The sequence below is a fragment of the Gossypium arboreum genome, chromosome 10 (genome assembly GCF_025698485.1).
Source record: "Gossypium arboreum isolate Shixiya-1 chromosome 10, ASM2569848v2, whole genome shotgun sequence".
Lineage (NCBI taxonomy): Eukaryota > Viridiplantae > Streptophyta > Magnoliopsida > Malvales > Malvaceae > Gossypium > Gossypium arboreum.
Window position 1 is genome coordinate 49,392,703 of NC_069079.1, and position 7,067 is coordinate 49,399,769.

Consider the following 7,067-nt stretch of genomic DNA (forward strand, 5'->3'; position numbering starts at 1 on the left):
GGGGAAACTCGTGGTGTGTAATGGATGGATGGGTAGGACCTTTGCACTGTTTTGCATTTGAACATGCTCATGCATATGCACTGGTTACTGAACTACCGTGATCTAATATGGATATATATATTGTTGCTATGTGCCCTACTGTGATTGTTTAATTGATTTCAAATCTACAGTTTGTTCTGTTAAGACTCACACTGAGCTTTTCAAGCTCACCCTTTTTAGTTTAATTTATTACAGATAACCAGTGAGGTTAAGATTCAAATTCAACAATCGGAGATCCATCTCGGATATTTTCAATAAGAAGTATTTTAACTTAATTTATGGTTCTTGATTTGGGACCGTAATAATTTATACAGATTGTGGCATGGGTTCGATATTTTGGGTTATTTTGGTATTTGCATGCAATATTGTTAAAACTAGTTAAGTTAAATAATTGGATGAATCTACACTTTGATGTTTATAAGCATGTAAAAATGGTTTTTTTTAACAAACTATAACTAAGGTCATTGTATTTTTTGCTGAGTAAAACTAAGAGAAGCCCACTACAGTTTTTTCAAAAAATAAGACAATGTTATAAAAATGAAGTTTCCGAGAATCTGATCATTTTTTTACTGGGTCATTTCGGTGCCTAATGTAACCTTCAAGATTCGACCATAACGTCTGGGCCAGGTTTAAGAGGTTACAACATTGGTCATCAAAATGGCCTAGTAGAACTAACGGAGTTTATAAAACAGTCATTTAAAACATTTACTTTATATTTGAAGAAGAACTTAATGTGTTGTCTTCTTTTCACTAAAAGATATAATTTTTCAAAAAATGATATATTTTAAAGTGTACTTAGCAAAATTTGATTTCTAATTTATTTACTTATCAAACTCTTATTTATGTGAAATCACATTGGAAAAGTGATACTCAAATTAGTTTTAGTTGAGAAAAAGCAGAAGTTTATGCATGATTAATTCGAAATCCATATTTCAATATCCTAAGATCAAATTAAATGTTATTCATGCCAAATAAACCCAAAACTTAAGTCTTATGCCATAATTGAAATAAATCAATACAGTTCCAAATCAAGAAAATTATAATTTAAAGTCTAAAATGCTTTTAATAAAAAAACTTTCGGGACCGAGCTCTCTGGACTCAGTAGGACAGTAACAGTATTAGCATTCATAGTTTATTAGCATCACAATGACAGTACGCATGTAACATTCACATCTCACGCAATATAACAATAGCAATTTAGTCTTTAAATAACATATTCTCGAATAAACACAATATCAGGGACTCAATTGAGTGAATAAAAAAACTCTAAAAGCATTTCAAAGGATATAAAGACTAAATTGAACATATCATAAATTTCTGGGTAAAACTGTAAAGTAGGTGTCACATAGCCGCATGGCTAGGCCGTGTGAGGGTCTTATGGCTATGTTGAAAGGTTACATGGTCGTCTGGCCAAGCCAAGTAATAGTCTGATGCCATGTGGAAAACGATAAATTACCTACAAGGGAGACACAGTTATGTGGCTGGCCGTGTAACAGACTGAGGCTGTGTGGTTCATGAAGTCCCTAAAATATATAGGTGCACATGGTCATGTACCATATGGTCCGTGTGGGAGATCGTGTGGCCCTAATCCTACACACTATCACTATCGAATCACTTGGAAAAGACACACACCTTTCACCATGGGTCTGGTTGACGTTCCTTACATTTGATTTTGGTCCGAATCACCTAAAATCTAGTCGTTCAAATGACATTTACAACGAATTAACAATTGGTGTCAAGTTTTCGACAAGATTATCAAAGATTTGGCAAGAACTGTAAAAGATTGATTAATCAGGCTGTAACGTCCCAAAAGTATATGGGTCTCTATTCGTTAACTTTTCCATAATTAAGGGTCTATTTTCATGGTTAACTGTCTGAGTTATGCTTTTGAGGTCTTGGGTTCGAGCCCCTACGTGAGCAAATTTATCAGGTTGTGGGATTAGAATTTTTAAAGGAGTTTATTTTATTTTATTTTGAGAAAAATCCTCCCAAAATTACTCTTTTTCAACTGCCCATTATTTCATTTTTTTTCAAAAATATTTTTGCTTTTTCACGTTTTGTTGTTTTAATTTGGGTGTTCTATTCTCTTTTTTTCCCTTTATTTTTTCTTTTTTTTTTCAAGTCTTTCTTCAATTCTTCTTCTGATCATTTTGTAAGTGCTCCTGTTTTGAGTTCCTTTCTTGCTACTCGAAGTGGTTGGGTAGGTGTTTGTGATTTTTAGATTATTATTAGTTGTTTTGGAAGTGAGGGTGTTTTGAATTAATTTTTTAGTGTTTTGATAGGAGATATTGTTGCGGGGAACAACATATTACAAGCAAATTAGGCTTTTTTAGGGTTGCTAACATCGTTTGGGTAAGTGATTGAACACCTTAAGGGTTAATTTTTAGCATTTTTTTAGTGTGTTTATGGGCAATTTTGAACTAATGTGTTATCTATATTTTAGTAAATTGTTAATGAAATTAATAATTTTGATAGTTTTTGTAGAAAGAATTAATGGTTGTGAATTTGTTGATTTAGGTGAGAATCTCGAGTGTAACGTTCCTCCGGCGAATTAATCCTCGGAAGAAAGTGTTGTTCTTTCAAGGGTAAGTGATTCTATCAATTTGGTATAGTTGTGGTTGTTGAAATTTTGACTCATTAGGAAGTCGACAGGCTTTAGTTTCATAATTGGAGTGTTCGTAAGGATTAATTCATTGAGTTTGTGATGTTTTTAGGTACTGGTTATCTCGTGGGCGCATTTGTATCAAAATTAGACCAGTTGTGTAACGAGAAACTCGAATATCAAAGAACGAAAAAAGTCAAAAAACAACATTGTCGATGCTACACGGTCGTGTGACAGGTCGTGTGTAGGATTGTGTCTGACACATTGTCTGAGCTATTTGGGCTGTGTGGATCACACGGGCATATGGGCCACACGAGCATGTGTGAAACTGTATGGGCCACGCAGGCTAGATATTTGGGATGTGTGGACCACATGAGCGTATGGGCCCAAATTTAAAATTTTCTCTAAGGCCGTACATGTCGTCCTGATCAATTGCGGGTCTTCCGTAGGGTCGGTATGTGATTAAATATACTATAAAACCTGAAATTTGGTCATCTTTTAGTATAATTTCTAATTTCTGTAAGTGTATTTGAGATGTCATATGATAAATAAAACCGAGAGTAATGTTATATATGAGAATTGTATCTGATATGTTATGTATGATTTCTGCTCTGATTATATCTAATTTTGGGATGGGATATATATTATGTGGAGGAAGTGTTTCTGTGAGAGGCGACATCTCGCCCACTATACTGACAGCATAGTTGCAAATATTCTATAAGTGTCTTAACGACACTAGGTGGTGTGTAGGGTTGGATGAGTGTTTCAAACCTCATATGGTGTGTAAGGATGGTCAGAGATGGTGTGTAGCAAATGGGGGTAGGAAATATATATCTAAATCTGAACCGTTTTGTAAAGATTTTGTATTATTACATTTCTCTGTAAATAATTATTTGTTTGAGTTTTTGTTACACATTGAGTTTGAAAAACTCATATTTTGTTTAACTGTTATTTTCAGGTAATCCTCAGACTTAGATGGATCAGTGCAAGCGTGAGCTCGGTTAATATCGTATTTTCTTAAATTTGACTTATTCAAAATTTTGGTTTGAGAGTTTTGTAAATTTTGGACTCTCTAGACATTTGGGACTATTTTGGGTTTTGGACTTTATATTCTGTTTCCGTATAATACGGTTCAAACATTTTATCGACAATGCTTATTTCTACAAAAACTATAGTTTTCAATTAACAAACTGTGTTTTAAAAAATACATCTTTCTAAGGGTATCCACTGCAATGTAACGATTTTTAGAAAATATAATTGAACATGGTTTCAACTAATAAGCTAATTAAGAATAATTTCTACTAAATCAGAGTTTTCTTTAGTAATAGAAATTGTGCTATTTTTCAATGTTCTAAAAACCTAAATTTTCAACCATTTTACGAACACTCCAGATTCGGCCATAACATCTATGTCGGGTTTGGGGTGTTACACAAACAAAAGATTAGCGTAAGATAGTTATATTATGGAAATACATGATCTAATCATCGGAACGAGGTGTACTTACCGTTCCTTGGTAAGGTTATGGATTTTATTGGTGGAAATTACAAAACTGATAGAAAAATGATTGAACGGGGGATGATTTGATTCGGGAAAGCAAAATAAGCACCAACAGAAAGATGAAAAATATGTTAGAAAGAAGAGGAAAAGAAAGAAAAAAACAAGAAAAAAAAGATGGAAGTGAAATTTTACTAGAATTTGAAAAGAGGCAAACCTAATAAAATTATCAAAAAAATGATTAAGCGCTAGGGTTTGAAGACCCTAGGGGTGGCACAACAAATTTCCCAATTTTTGTTGAAATTTAAAAGAAAATGAAAGGGGAAGGAGTGACTCGAACCTAAAACCTCTAAAAAGGGTAATTAACTCTTAACTATTTGGCCTATCACCTATTTCTTATTTAGTCTTAATATTTTATTGTATATATTTTGGGTTTGTCTTTACCCTAAGTTGATGAAAATAAAATGGGAGAAAGGGAGCTCAAACTTAGGTCTCTAGGGAGGACTCTCTAGCACTTAGCAATTAAGCCATCATTTTTTGTTTAACCATTTTATAGCAATTAAGCCATCATTTTTTGTTTAACCATTTTAATTAACCCCTTATATTTTGGGGCATGACATCATGTATTTAGAACGCCTAGTATCGAAATATCATATATGTTCAGTATAAACCTTCAAGGATAAGTGAGAAACAATGATAGACTTTTTTATCGTTTTTTCTCTGGACAATTTTTTTCTTTTACCTTCTATTAGTTGTAATTCGAGTTGCAATTGGAGATGCAGTTGACTACATTATCCTAAGATCTTTTAGAAACTTGTAACACTTGTTCTTGATATGATCTAGTATACCATAAAAAGGGCACACAATCTTGTTATTTTACTTGTAATGACTTTTAGTAAGAACAATCTCTGACTTCTTGAATCATTCAACTTGATCTATAACACACTTACTTTTGACAAAATTGTTGGATTCATAGTCTTGTCACATTTTTAAACATATCCTAGTCCACCTTTGCCTATTTCTCTTCTTCGGGTGGCAAATTTTTCACTTCTTAATCCCAGCCTCTTCAAGACAGACTAACTTCTAATTCCTTCAAGGTTGCATCAAGTTTGACACTGTTTTTTTTTTTTTTTGGTTTCCCAATATATCCACTAGAGTAAGTTCATCGACTAATCCTCCACATTCTGTAGACCCATTAAGGAAATAGAAGCTGAAGAATCATAAAGAACATTGTATTACAGGTTGCATAATTAGTATAAACTAATTTCTTCTCTAGACAAGCTTTTCCTTCTATCTTTTATTAGTTGCAGTTCTAGACACTCTTTTTCTTAAACCCTTTTTTCAAGCTTCTAGTTTTCTTGCTCCAATCTGAAATTTTCATCAATTAATCTCTTATTGATTTTGCAAACAAGATCCCACTTATTTTGCATTGTTTTATAGTTATCCATGAAATGTTTAATGGATTCAACATGACTATAACTGTAATTGTCTAAGTCAATTGTAACTGTATTCACAACTTTGGACGTGAAAATCAGATAATTACTCAGGTTTTCCTCATCATCTTTTGGCTCACAAGAAGAACCATCATCACTCCATGCTATACAAAGAGATTCCTTATTCTATTGAGTATACTGGCATACTCAACTTAGTTGTTTCCATATCCCACGCACTCGTGACATCGAATGTCTTTCTTTTTCTTTGGAACTTTTTTCACTGGTTACAACCTCCCCTTTTGTTTCGCTGAAACTCTGACCCCTTCAAATTTTTTTTTTCTTTTTAACAGTCTTTTGAATACCTATTGAATTTTTTTTGTTGGAAAGGTTGGTTGCTCTTGCAAATCCTGTATGATAGTTTCATCTCCAATTGCAATTAATGACAATCTGCGAAACAATGATTTTTTTCTCTGACTTTTCCTCACCACTTTTTAACTCTTTAACACTCATCCAAAAAGATAGTAGCAATTAATTTTATATTATCTTAAAATGACCAAAAAATGGTTGTTTATTTATTCTTAAAAATATGTTTTTTTTAATACTGAATATTAAAGACTTACATTGGACTTGTTAGTTGATTTGGCAAAATTTCTAATGAAAAAAATTTCGCTTTTAACAGTATTAACAGATATATACTTTTTCTATTTGTTTTATGAAAAGGATCCTTAAATTAATTATCTTATTTATTATTTACCATACCATGAGTCCGGATATATCACATGGCAAAGTTGATTAATTAAATCAGCTTTAACTGATTAAGAAACAATTGTTTTTAATTTTCTAGAAAAAAGAGGAAGATATAAAGGCTAGACAGACACCTCTGGCAACAATGTAAGGTTTACAAAAGCCAACCATTATTTTATTACCAAATCAATATTTTTGGACACAATCATGTATCTCTTCTGTATTTCAATTTGTTTATGATTTAATATAGATTTAATTAATTACAAGTTCCATACAACTTTTCTCTTACCTCCTACTCCTCCCATTATTTTTTAATTTTCATAAATACTTTTTCTTCATATAGCCCCACTCAGCCCCCCTACATATATATAACTAATGAAGTTCTTGGAAATATATGTCTGATGATATCTTGTGAGTTTAACTTTGCTTATGTTTAGCTTTTTATGTTTTCCTCTCATGGTTTTCTACTTTTGTCCAATACATTAATGTACGATTAAAAATTAATTAATTAAATAAATGAAAGTTGGTGCAATTTGATGAAGAGGCAACTTGCTTCTTATTAAATATTTATGAAAATATTCGTTGATAATGGATTTTTATTAAAAAATATAGAGTTCAATTTTAATATGTTCATAGATCTATATTGTATTTAAATTATTTTTATATTATATAATATTTTAATTGTCTTTATATTAGGTCCAAAACTATATTAAAATTAATTTTAAGAATTTTATAGCACCTTAAGAAAATAAGCT